This window comes from Molothrus ater, chromosome 6 (assembly GCF_012460135.2).
Source record: "Molothrus ater isolate BHLD 08-10-18 breed brown headed cowbird chromosome 6, BPBGC_Mater_1.1, whole genome shotgun sequence".
In the NCBI taxonomy this organism is placed as follows: Eukaryota; Metazoa; Chordata; class Aves; order Passeriformes; family Icteridae; genus Molothrus; species Molothrus ater.
The window spans coordinates 14,033,009-14,046,874 of NC_050483.2; the positions used below are offsets into that span (position 1 = coordinate 14,033,009).

General features: G+C 40.8%; 1 long non-coding RNA gene across 1 annotated transcript; it reads left to right on the forward strand.

Moving 5' to 3' along the window:
- Window positions 1-989: 989 nt before the first annotated feature.
- On the forward strand, window positions 990-12,211 carry LOC118686830 (uncharacterized). Its single transcript, XR_004980250.2, has 4 exons — window positions 990-1,018; window positions 3,463-3,508; window positions 7,465-8,979; window positions 11,644-12,211. It is a non-coding gene; the product is annotated as an uncharacterized LOC118686830 (long non-coding RNA).
- Window positions 12,212-13,866: the final 1,655 nt, after the last annotated feature.

A 13,866-nucleotide genomic window follows, 5' to 3' on the forward strand; every position in this document is an offset into this window, starting at 1 on the left:
CTCATCACATGGGGAAGTTTCCAGATATAACTTTCATTGTGGTTTCATATTTTCCACTTTCCACTACATTCCTGAGGGACAGCAGCTCCTTTCAGATAAGGTCTGCTCAGTAATGAGCTTGAAAGCTGTTTTTACTTGGAAAAGAGAAGTCTACCAACAACACAGGAAAAGTAGCATAAAAAGTCAGGGTGCGAAGGTGGGAGCAGCTCAGTTTGGGTTATGACAGCAGGAATTTTAGGATGTAAGTGTGAGGGGAGCCTGTGCATTGTGCCCTCCTGCCACAGGCTGGGACAGTGTGTACCCCCAGTGTGTGGCCGTGGCTTCAGTCTCACTACAACCCTTTAAGCCAAGTAGTCTCAAAGGTCTGCACTGCTGTTGTCCTGATGGGGTCTGGAGAGCCCTGGGGAAGAGAATCACTTTTGCTTCCTTTAATCTTCACTGATTTGTTTCACCCACAGGCTGGGATTTGTTTGGGGGTTTTTTCTTCTTTTTTTTTAAATGCTAAATGACAAAGCACAGGGACTGAGCAAGTTTACAGGGTGTTTTCCAGCTTAACAGGAGAAGGGTGGATCACACTGTGCCCAGTCAAGCCCTGGAGTGATGGGGATCAAATGTTGCTGATGTCTTAGTCACACCATGAAGGGGGAGAGCCTTCAATCATCCTGAGCAAGAGGAATTTCTAATGCTCAGAAGGTGTCCCTGCAAGCCTGCAGTGCCAGGGCTGTAGGAGAAGTAGGCAAAGGAAGAAGTGATTTCTGGTTTTCTCCAGATTAGCCTGGCCAGTTTCCTACAGTGGTTTAGGAAGAAGTAGGGGGCAGCTTTAGCCACCAGGACAGGACATGAGGTTTGCTGCTGAGCCCTCCTTGGCCATGCTCTCCTCAGGAGCTGCACATGTACAGACCTGAGGCTCTGCACAGCTCAGTGCCAGCTCCATCTGCTATAAATACAGGCAGCCCCAGCAAAGCTGCTGGGATTTATGCCAGGCAGGACTTGGCCCAGGGGCCAGGCTAAAACACTGGTACAAAGAAGCTTCTTTGACTTTTATTTCCAAATCCTCTAATTTCAGCAGCTCTGCATTCATGCTAGGCTTGCTTCTTTATCTTCCCCTCCTTCCTCTTCTTCTGGTCTTGTACATTTTTATTTGACCTTTACAGTTGTATCAGATGGGATCAAAGCAGAGGTTTTGGGGTTTGGTTTGGTTGAGTTTGGTTGGGTTGTGTTTGGTTTGGCTTGCTTTGGTTTGGTTTAGTTTGGTTTGGTTTGGTTTAATTTGGCTTGGCTTGGCTTGGTTTGGATTAGTTTGGTTTGATTTCATTTGGCTTGGCTTGGCTTGGTTTGGTTTGGTGGGTTTTCTTGATGTTTGATCAGGATTTGTTCTTGGTTTTTTTGGTGGTTTTTTTTTGTCCCTGACTTTCTTTACATTTTGAGTGTCTAGTCCAGTGGAAATATAAGAAGTTTTGGCTTGACCACTGAGGTGTGAACAGACAGCAGTCTGTTCTTAGGATGTCTTTGTCTTAATCAAATTACTAATCAATACCTTGCAGCACAAGACTATGAGAAACTTGCAGCAACTTTCTTTAAAATAGATCTCTCTGAGCAGTCTGCAGTCTTGTCCATGTGCCTCCCCAGTTCTTGGACTGCTTTGTTGCAAGCTGGGGGTCACCCATGGCATCAGCTCCATCACCTTTTGCCATCAGGGCAGTACAAAACCTTACATTAAAAATACAGAGTGAGAATCACTTTTCACAAAGGGAAACTGCTGAAATTTGCAAACAGAAAAGGGAGGAAGCAACTTTGACTCATGTTATGTCTAAAAGGATGCTTCTCAGCCAAAGACCACAATTCCCAAGTGTCATCATGAAATCTTGACAATTTGCCCAAACCCCATTTTCATTCAGGAAGTTTGTGATTAATAGAATTAAGCTCTAATCATGCAAAGCATAGGAAGGTATGTGAGAATACCCACCTTTCATGGCATGGCATTTGTTGGCACTCTCAGCTTCAGTGTGGCAGACAAGATTAAAGGATCAGTATGTAAGCCAGATTCTGAACTGCTGCTGCTGAAGTTGTATTTTGCCAGGTATATTGATTACAGAGGATCTTTAAAGCCCTCAGAAGAATGTCCTGTATCCTTATTTCTATGTTAGCTTGTATATCTTTAATGAAGTGAAGGGTTTATTTTGTAAGGTAAATGTGAGGGGTCCTTTTTGCCAAGTCAGTTTGGTCCATTACTTTGACTGTCTCTGTAGTTTTGGGTCTTTTTTCCCCCCTTTTTTTTACTACAAAGTTTTCTGTGCTAGAGAAGCAGATTTTTGACAATGTTGACACAAGGAGGGAGAGCCATGCTGAGGTCTGGTTTTATACTGAGACAAGAGCAAACTTCATTCTCCTTTGGAGGATGCTGGCCATACCTGAGACTGTCTGCCAGCCAGCCAATTTCTTTTCTGGAAGATGTTCCAGAACAAAGCCCTGAGGTCTTTTCTCCAAATCCCTGCTTAATCACAGAATAGGCTGAGTTGGAAGGGACCCATCAGGATTGAGTCCGAGCCCTGGCCCTGCACAGGACACATCAAGAATTGCACCGTGTGCCTGAGGGAATTGTCCAAACACTTTTTAATTTTCCTTGTGTCAGAATATATTGTAATGACTTCACTTAAACAACAGAGAATTGCAGCATTTTTTAAAAATTAGCAATATGAATGTAAGGAATTGAATGTTAAGCTCCTGAGTTTCTCTTTTTTGTGTAAGGTTAGACTTGGTAGGATGCTTTTCTACAAGTCTCTCAGTTTGGGCTGGTTCTTTCAGAGCACCAAGCTGGTAGGAAATGCTCATGGTGGACTGAGGTGGCAGGAAGGTGGGTTGGAGCAGGAAATCCAGGGAAACTGCTCCATCAAGTGTTGAAAGGTAAAAACTGGCACTGCAGGATGCTCAAAATACAGGTCAGCCTTGGGCCAGGCAAGGTGATCTGCATGTGTCAGTACAAATCAAATGTGCAAAATCCCTCCTCATCTTCCTAGGGCCAGATTCCACTCTGAGCTGAACAACATATTATGGGATGGTCTTCATTTTAATTTGATGTTTACTCCCTTAAAAATACCCACTGCAGTGGCCAGTTAATCTGATCTTTTTTTTTTTTCTTCCCCAACAGCTCTAATAAAAGCAAATGTTTTGCATAGATGCTCATCAAATACACGCTTCAAAAGGAAAGCTTTACTTGCTTCCTTTGAAAAGGAGCAAAAATTGTTGAAAGATTTGTAGGGAGAGAAAATGAAACATTTGTTTTATCTTGAATTTTAAGACTGTATTTAATTGTTCTGGTATATGTTGACAGATACGAAGGCTGGTCTGCATGTACAAATGTCATTGAAATAATTTTTAGACTTAGATATTCAGGCTTTCTTGCTTTCACAGTGGAAATTTGAACTCTTCTGACTTGAACCTATATTTTACTTCTTCATTTAGGATATCTGCACTGCTCACTGCTTAGAGAAAGTTTACCATTTACAGGGTAAGTCTACCATCTACAAGAAGATCAAGTGCCTTGATTTTTATGCAATTTTTTTCCCCAAAATGAGTCCACTCTTACACAGCCACTTGAATCAAGTGAGGTAAATTTTACCAAAAGTTTTTGGCTTCTAGGGCTTTCTGTGGAGAAACTACACTGAAATTTTTTTGCAAATTCATAAGAGAATAAAACATTTATTAAAATCTTAGTTGAAAAATCCATCTAGGAAATGAATGGGATTAATGTAGCATAAACTGATTTTCAAGCAAATGCAGTGCTATGAAGAATTGAACTTTTTGTAAAAAGAGCTAAGAGCTTTCAAGTGTCAGTTCTTAAAAATTTCATTGATGTTTAGATTTAAAAGCTTTCATTATGTTTAGCTTTAAAAGCTTTCTGATAGAGATGTTTTTTGTTGGGTTTTTTTGTTTGTTTGTTTGGGATTTTTTTGGGTTTTGGGGGTTTTTTTTTGTTTGTTTGGGTTTTTTTGTTTTGTTTGAGTGACAGAAAATTCTTTCTTCTACTCTTTATGCTTAAAGCCATTGAGCTTTAGGCTGTTTCTGCCTCTTCCCCAGGGGCTGTCCCAGGATTTGTTTTATCTCATCTTGACTGGTACCTTCAGGAACCCCAGAGCTTTGTAGAGTCATGGACTCATTTAGATTGGAAAAGACCTTAAAGATCATAGAGCCCAAGCATAACTGTTCTGATGTATTGCCTCCATCCCCAAATGCTGAATGAGGCTGGGACTGTGCAGAAGTTAAAAATTTCCTTGAAAGCCTCAGAAACAGGTGCCTGATATTCACAAGCAGGTACAACTCAGGGTGTGCTCCCTCCTCACTCCTGCACTCTGTTAGCAAATATCAATAATATATACTATAAATAATAGAATTTTTATTAAAATATTGTCAAATCTCACCTTTTCTTTTGTAAATGCAAGTTAAAACCATGGTATGAGAGCCACCCAAAATGAGCAGCACTGTGAGTTTCTGTACCTGTTTAAAAAAATGTACATGTTTGCCAGCACCTAAAGGCTTCCCTGAATTTTGAGTTGGTGGGAGAATGATTAGTCTATAGAGAAATAAATAGCAACCAACCCTAACTTGTTTCAGAAAAGGCTTGGAGGAGGAGTTACCAGCTTAGTACCTTTTGCTTTCAGTGAGGTACAAAAAATGTACATTAGATGGCTTCAGGTGCCTCCCTGAATTGTTTGGGTTTGTGTTTAATTTGTCAGCATGGCTGAAAACCAGCCTGAAGGGAGACTGGTAGTTGCTGGGGGACCTGGCAGCAGAGAGTAGAGAAAAGGATGGTGAGTCAGTGCAGGGTGATACTGTTTTTCATCTAAAATCCCAAAAACCCCCTCCACTACTATGCAGAGTAACAGGTGTAACCACAAGCTTTCCTATCTCCCTCCCCAGCCCAAGCTAATTTAGGTTTCTAAGCCTATGGAATGAGTACAACATGATGGAGCCAAAATTTATGAAAAAATATCCATGTTAATATAGGCTGTAAAATAAATGCAAGCAAAAGCTGAAGTAAAACAGCTTTTATTCACATGAAAAAATAAACCTGTTAGCTCTGATAATCAATTAAAATATTATAGAATCAAGCAATCACAGATGTAGAAGCTTATCCTCCTTAAAGTCATTATAAATCACATCCTTTCCTAAATCTCTCTATTCCCTTTTATTGCTTGCATTCTAATCCCTGTCCGGGTATCATTTTCATTGCTAAACACAGTTTGCCAGTCAGTTTATTAAGGTTTGTCTTGATAGTGCCAAAACAAATGCTCCTTTTCAGAGATAAAAGGAAGGCTAATATTAAAACAATAATTTCACCTCTTTGCTGGCAGAGCCTACTTATTGAAGAAATTGGCACATGGGATCTCTGAGGTGACAGGGAATTAGTGTGTCAATAGGAGCCTGCTTTGAAGTTGATCCACACTGTTCTTGGTGGTGCTGGGTATGCCCTGTCTCTTGCAATAGGATGTGGGGAAGGAGAACTGTTTGGGGTGGGAAGCAGCTAACAATGAAAGAGTTCTTCACTGGTTTTGGTGAAGAAGCTTTAGTGAAAAAAAGGATGCAACACACAGGAGACCCAATAAATAAAGGCAGAAAAATTACAGACTTGAGACTGTAGTGACAGAATGAGGGGTAATGACTTCAACTGAAAGAGAGGAGGTTTAGATTAGATATTAGAAAGAAGTTCCTTACTGTGAGAGTGGTGAGACACTGGAAGAGGCTGCCCAGAGAAGCTGTGGGTGCCCCATCCCTGGAAGTGCTCAAGGTCAGGCTGGATGGGGCTGTGAGCAACCTGCTCCAGTGGAAGGTGTCTCTTCCCACAACGGGGCTTTGGAGCTACATCATCTTTAAGGTCCCTTCCAAACCAGGCCATGACTGAGAAGAACAGCAGAGAGGCATTAAAGGGCAGCTGAAGGAAATGTGTAACCCTGGGGTTTGTACAGGAGGGCTTTGGTGACATCAGGCTTACAGCAGTGATGTCAGTAAAGCACTGTGAGCAGTGAGAGGGCAGTAGGGCTGAGAGCATTACTTTCCACAGTGAGGAGTGCTCTAAAATATTCCTATGGAAACAAACCCTTGGGTTACACCCAAAACTGCTACCCAGTTCCACTGAAACCTGGGGGAAGCATGAGCCTAACAGCTTAACAACCCTCCTGACTTATGGGCAAGAACTACTGTGAAGAAGAAGCAGAGCTCCTAAAAACGTGACTTAAACCCAAGCCTGAGAACAGATGAGATGTAAATGAAATGTGCTCTGTTTTTCTGTGGTTTAGCTGGTGGCAGGAAAACCCAGAGCCAAGGAAAGCTGAAAAGCCACACTAGGGCTCACACTAGGGAGACAGAAGCTGCTGGTAAAGGGGAAGGCTTTTAAACCCTGAGTACCCAATACCATTTCAGCTTGAAATGCTCAAATTTCATGAGAGCTTGACGAAATAAAATCTAACTAACACATCATCCAAATATGTACTTTATGTACACAAAACATATTCAAAGGAACTGGAGGAAATGGCATGACCTGGTCAGGGGAGGTTCAGGTTGGATATCAGGAAAAGGTGGCTGGGGACTGGAACAGTTCCCCAGGGCAGTGCTCACAGCACCAAGCCTGACAGAGTTCTAAAAGCATTTGGACAATGCTCTGGAACACGTGGTGGGATTCTCAGGGTGTCCTGATCAGGGCCAACAGTTGGACTTGATGATTCTGGTGGGTCCCTTCCAGCTCAGCAGATTCTCTTTCTATAAATCCGATTGCAACAAGAACTAGACATGCCATGTTCCTTTTTTGCAAATAGGCTTTAAAGGCTATTTAAAATAAAACCCAGAAATGGCACCAGTTCATGGCAAACAGCTGATAGATCTCTATGGCTGGACATGGATGGGCACCAGAAAAGGTGGCAGTTTTATCTCTAGTTGGCCAAAACACTAGGAATAACAGTTCTTGAGATAAAGAAATAGGTCAAGATGAGGTAGCATGGGGGAAAAATTTTAAGGAAAAGAGAAATATCTCTCAGATAAGAATAGCCAGGTGTCTTCCTATGGAATTGCATTTTGCTTCACATTAAATGGGAAACTGTATGTGCTTTGATGTTCCCAACTTCCTTTAAAGATGAAATGATTGATGGTTCAAGGATTTGCCCCTGTAATGGTAAAGGTGGCCTCAGTGGCATTTTGTCAAGAGGTACAAACTGGTATTACATTTCCATTACAGGCTGGTATTCTGGACATGAGAGGTGGGTCTGCATAGCTCCAAAGAGATTTACATTACATCAGAGAAGAAGTGTTAAAAGTGGAGTGAAAAGGTTTAGTTTAGTGTTTGCATTAATGTAACTGTACTGATTTTGGTGTCATTCTTTCAAATTTTTCTCTTAAGGATGTCTGTTAGGGTGTATCACTGGGGAATGGGAAAAACATCTTTAATTTAGAAGTATCTTTTTTTTCTTGTGACAGAAAATGAAATATAAGAGTTATCATCAGATTTATAAATCTGGGTTTGCAGTATGGAACTTGGAGAAGAATGCAGGATCCTGGCAGTCAGGAGGAATTTCATTGTGGGTTGTCTGGCATTGGAATGGGCTTTCCAGGTAGGAGATGGAATCACCATCCCTGGAGGTGTTCAGTGCCCCTGGATGTGGCATTAGTGCCATGGTCTAGCTGACAAGGTGGTGATGAGTCAAAGGGTGGACTTGATGGTCTCAGGGGTCTTTCCCAACCTAAATGGTTCTGTGATGCTGTGATCCCTGGACACTCATCCCAGTGTCCCTAGGCTTTCTTCTGCTTTGTAAAAGTCACCCAGAACTGATGGGACATTCTAAACCCAGTGTAGAGGTAGAGGGATGAGATTTCATGTTTTTTTGAGTCATCATCATATTGGTTATATAAAAAATCTAATTTTTAAAGAAATGTGACTGGATGAAAAATTTTTTTTCAGATTGTTCATCAGATAATTGGTGTGGAGTTACATTTTGTGACTGCTAATGATTAGTAAGGCAAGACCAGAGTTTCCCTGAGACACTGGATGGGTGTTTCTGGCAGTCCTCTTAATGAAACCCTGTTTTTATTAAATTCCTGGTCTCTAAATGTAACAAATTCCTATGTCAAAGTTGATGGGAATCCAACACTTCCTAACTACAGCCCTGCCTCAAGATAGTAAGTGAGCCCTAAATTCTCAGCTTCTTCAGGACTAGGATGAATTGGCTGTAAAGTTTCATTTGAAAAGATATTTTAAGTTCCTTCATTTTTAGTAGTTTTTCCTGCCTACTTGAAGACTCAAGCGTCTTGGTCTTGGATTTGTTTAATCATCTTGGATTCATTTAATGGATCCATTGGACATTCAGTGATACTGAGAGCTGCTCCCAAGCTGCTTCAAGTGAGTAATTTCAATCTCACAATGCAATGAATCTTTCCTTGAACATATAGACCACTATAAAGAGGTAAGTGAGCTACAGTTCTTATCTTGAAAATATTAACCATGAACTCGCTTCATTGAATTTCTGGACAAAATAGAAATTAAATTTTTAACATCCTCTTGACCTGAGAAGTGTTAAGTTTTCTGCTTTTAAATGCATCACTCTGCTGTAGAAGGAAGGATATCTGAGTTGAAAACTCAGTTTGAGATGTTCATGGCAGGGAAGAGTTGGTCTAGTGATGAGCACCACGTGCTCAGCACTGAAAATCTGCTCTGACCTTTTCCTGGCATGCACGCTCTGGACAGAAAGATATTTTGACATTTTTAATGTGATATGAAAGGATATGGATATCCTCTTGTGAAATACAATGAACTTATGTGTTTTATGTCACTCTGCTTTGAGACAGCTGGAGCTGGAAATGGGCTGTAACTATAAACACCATTAGTCCTTTTTTTTTCCAACTGTATGGAGCACAGCCACCCTTACTGCTGTGCTTTTGGACCCACAAGGATGACAATTTGCCTGCCCCGCCTGCGCTTTGTAGGAGCATTGAAAGGTATGCTCAGGTAAACTGAGGCACTGGTGGCTGGGCTTTTGTTGTGCTATGGTTTCTTGGCTATGCAAAGGAAATGAGTGTTAGTTACTGCTTATGCCCTAAGCTTTTTATGAAAGAGATCCTTCAGGTTGTGAGAAGGATGATGGCCAGTGTGGTGAGGGGCCCAAGGTGGCCATGTGCAGCGTGGTGGAGCAGTTTCCTGAGCTTCCACCACACCAGCAGTGGAGGCTGTTGCCTTAACCTGGCCACCATCTGCAAGGCCAGCACTGGAGAACACCGAGGTGGCCAGCAGGAGGGTGCTGCAGCCCTCCCAGCAGGCTTGGAGAGCTGCTGGCAGAACCAACGGCTGCTGGAGGGTGCTCAACACAAGTGCACCATGTCCAGATGAACCCCCCAGCATGGCAGCTACTTAAAGCACTCCCCAAACTCCCCCAAAAGAAGGGGAGGGATCACCCAAAGGCAGCTTCTAAAAGCCTTTTGCAGTCATTAGTGCTGTCCCCTGTGCTGCAAGCTGCCTGCAATGAGCATGTCCACATCTCTGCAATGTGCTCACATTTCAAAGGCAGTGCTCCTAACCAGCTGCATCTCAAGAAATCGAGCAATTTTTTTAATTTTTTGTTCTTTCTTTCTTTCTTTCTTTTTTTTTTTTTGAAGATACCATGCCAAGTCTTTTGAAATGAAAGCTGGGGCAAGCCTAGTGGAGATTAATGTAGGAAAAATGCTGCTGGCTTGATAAGCCCCAGATGTCTGTGAGATTTGTGGAGGTTGCTGACAGCTCGTGATGGTTTGCAGCTTGCAGGGTCCCCCTGCTCCAGGAGCAGTGAGCAGAATCCATGTCTGGAGGTGCAGGGCAGGGTTTGGCCCAGCGTGGTGCTTGGGTGAAGGGCTTGAGAGGACCTGGAATAAAAACTGGTCTGGACCCACTCTGCCATTGCAGTTTTCTTAAGTGCTGCACCTATTTATGCAAAAAAATTATTTATTTTTTTAAAAATGTCAGTATTGGCAACTGTTTCTATAATACTGTAATGGGGAGACATAACTTGGTGAAAATCTGTGAAAGCATAATATGGTGAATTGAAAAGGTGACTTATGTTGGTGGAATCATTCCTAGTGGGTGGACAGGAGCTGGGCTTCTGTTAGCTCTGCATGCTTAATAAAAACTATGCAACTTTTTTCAGGTAAGACTTCCATTGAGTCCTGTTAGGTGATACCAGTAACACCAATGAATTGGCAGAAAAATTTTTTTTTGCTCTTTTTAAACTCAAGATTGTCCTGTCATCAAACACTGTCACAGAAGCAGTGCAGAGTATGACAGAAGGTCCCTCTGCTAGGAAATGCTTTCTTTTGGCCGCTGGTTGCTTTGTTTTTCAACAGTTACAGCTGATTGCATATATAAAAATACAACAAAATTCGTAATTTCTTGACACTGAGCACACATATAGACTGCATCATTAATGAGATGCTGCCAGTTAGACTATTTGGGGAACAAAACTCTGTTGTTTTCATGACATCAAGGCCAAATACTTCACTGACTTGTGGACACACATGAAGTTATCCTTCATGTGCTGCCAATGACTCCTCATGCAGAAATCCCCTGGGAGTGTCATCCTCTGCCCTGATTCTGTATGCTCAGGTTTATTTTAGGCAGATAATTAAATTAAATCTGTTGTGAGTTTTAATTTTGAGGGTATGCTTTTTGTCACCTTAATATACCTGATGTTTATATGCAACTTGTTGGTACCAATACTTTCCACAGCTGGATAACAGGAGTTGGTACAATCCTTGTCCTAAAAGTCTTGGGAAAATGCAGACAATTGCTTTGCCAAAATGTTATGAAAATAATTTGAACCAAAAGGCTATTTGCCTTTGGGGGTTTTTTTGGGTTTTTTTCTGGTGTTTTTGTTTTGTTTTGTTGTTTTGTTTGGTTTTGTTTTGTTTTTTCCTCAGAAGAACAAGAAGATTTTCTGTACAATTTTGATAAATTCTAGGCAAGGAAGTAAATCCCTAAATAGCAATTTAAATTCAGAATTATCTATAATAGGAATTTATGCATGTGCTTGTAAACCAATTAGCAAAGAACCAGGCCTCTCTTGTCATTATTGGAATACTGTATTTTTTTTCCTGCTGACAGCCTCTGTTGCTCACCCAGGCTGGTACCTTTTGCCTTGTGTCTAATCAACACCTCTTGGTAGAATTTAGAGACATCTGGTATTTAGCATATATATTTTTGTTGGAAAAACTTGTACATTGGTAGCTCACATAAGCTGATTGAGGCAGCTAAGAAATAATTTCCAAAAACAATAGGAAAACTTTTATTCCATGTACCCTCAAAAGCAGCAATAATTTTAGGGGAATTTGAAAGGAAAATCACAGAACAGTTTGGGTTGGAAGGGAAATTAGAAATCATCTCATTCCAGCCCCCCTGGTGAGGAACACCTTGCACTAGACCAGGCTGCTCAAAGCCCTGTCCAGGCTGGCCTTGACCACTTCCAGGATGGGGCATCCACAGCTTCTCTGGGCAGCATCTCCCAGTATCTCACCACCCTCACAGTAAAGAGCTTCTTCCTAAAATCCAGCCTAAATCTGCCCTCTTCCAGTTTAAAACCATTCCCCCTTGTCTTGTCACTATTTCCCCATGTAAAAGCTGCTCTCCTTCTTCCATAGGCTCCCTTGAGGCGCTGGAGTGCCCAGTGAGGTCTCCCTGGAGCCTTCTCTTCTCCAGGCTGAACAAATCTCAGCCCAGTTTTGTACCAGCAGTGCTCCAACCCTCTGATCATCTTGGTGGCTCTCCTCTAGACCTGCCTAACATGTCCAGCTCTTTCTCCAGGTGGGGTTGCATGAGGGCAGAATCCCTTGAGAGGTTGGGAAGCCAGTGAAGGCTGAGCAAAGAACTCACTGAGCACCTCAGCCTTCTCCATATCTGTAGTCACCAGTTCTCTCTTCCCATACCCATCCTGCACACCCTCCTTGGCCTTTCCTCCTCACCTATGAGCTCACAGAATCCCTTCCTGTTATTCTTCACATCCCTTGGCAAGGGCCACTCCATCTCTGCCTTAGCTTTTCTGATCTTGTACCTACACATCCAAACTATGGCTTCAGTTTCCCGAAATATTTGAGTATTTGAGGAAGAAAATTGAAAAGTCTTTCATTTCAATTCCTCTATGAAATAAAAAGTTTCAAGCATTTTCTTTGGAGTAGGTAAACAGGATGGAGACTGGCTTTTTATATATAAATATATAAATATATAAAAATTATATATTTATAAATATATGTAAATTGATATAAATTTATATACATGTGGATATTTTATATACTTATGTAATTTATATAATAGTTGATATAACAATGTATATATAAATATTATTTTTATAATAATATAAAATATATATACTATATATATTTTATATTATTTTAATATATACTATACTATATATAGTATAGTATATATTTATATATATATTTATATATATTACTATATATATAATATATATACTATATATTTTATATAATCATATAATATAAATATGCTAATATATAATTATATTATTGTATAATTTATATAATAATTTATGAGTTATGTACATTATATAAATTTGTATAAATATGTAAATAAATATATATAACACATTTTCTTGAGTATCTAGATCTTTACAGTATTCTGTGCTCACAGTTTGGGGTGGGAGGGTAGGGGAGATATAAAGTGCTATACATCATGCTCATCTGATATTTTTGCTTATGAGCACAAAAAAGCCTGGTACAGCAATAATAAATCCCTGCTGTCACCTGGTGCCACCATGACATTAACAAAGAGAACTCTGATATCTGCATTTGCAAAGGGTGAACAGAGACGGTGCTCAAGTGAGCCCCAGGGAATTATCTCTTATTGTCAACTCTTCTGTTTGGGGCTTTTCAGTGCAAAGACATCTCCTGCTCCTGTTCACTTTGTGGCACTTGTAAAAGTGCTCTTGGTAAAGCTCACACACCAAGTAACCACCTAAACTCCTGTATCCTTGGGTGGCATTTAGAACAGTATTCAGAACATTATTTTTCTTCACCCAGGGGACTAAACCATTACTTTATCAGCTGTAGGTTGTGTGCCTCTTCAGGGAAATCCATCACTGTAATAACGTAAATTCAGCTCTAGGAATTCTGCGATGCACAGCAGGGTGAAAACATCTCCCCATTTGGGATGGGAACGTGCCTCCCTATGTCCAGGCAAGGTTTCTTTGAGGAAGCTCATCTGTGGTGCCAATCCAGCCTGCAGTGGGGATGATTTCAGCATTGTTCAAGGCTTTGGTGTGTGAATCTGTAAGATAAGATATAGGCACGCTTCAATGAGGATCTGAAAACCAACATTTCCCACAGACTGCTGTGCTGTAGCTGGACTATGACTTCTAAGTAGTTCTTAGTGCCTTGAATCTTATTTTCATGCTCTTAATGCTTATGCTATTTAAATCCATTGTTTTTGGGGTGGAATGGGTCTGTAATCTGAAAATGTCTTAACAGAGGACCTATCTGAATAAAATTGCTTGGGAAGAAAAAGTCCTTTGTGGAAATAAGCATATGAAATTCACCATATAAAGGTGGCAATTCTACATAAAACCCCTGCAGGACTGGTTGGGGGAATGTGTATGTTTGGGGTTTGTTTTGGTCTTTTTTAAGAATAAGGGAAAAGTGTAATTTATGCCTGGATAATTAGTGGTGTTTTACCACTGAAATGGACACCACTTGGAGGAATAGTCACAGGTGCTTTCACACCTGCACAGGGTATGAAATTCCAAACAATTAAAACAATTAATGCTTCCTCCTGAAAAAAGTTCATTGTACTTTAGCAAAAAGTGTGTTGTAGTACTTGCAGCAAATGTGGTAAAATAGAATGTGTGATAA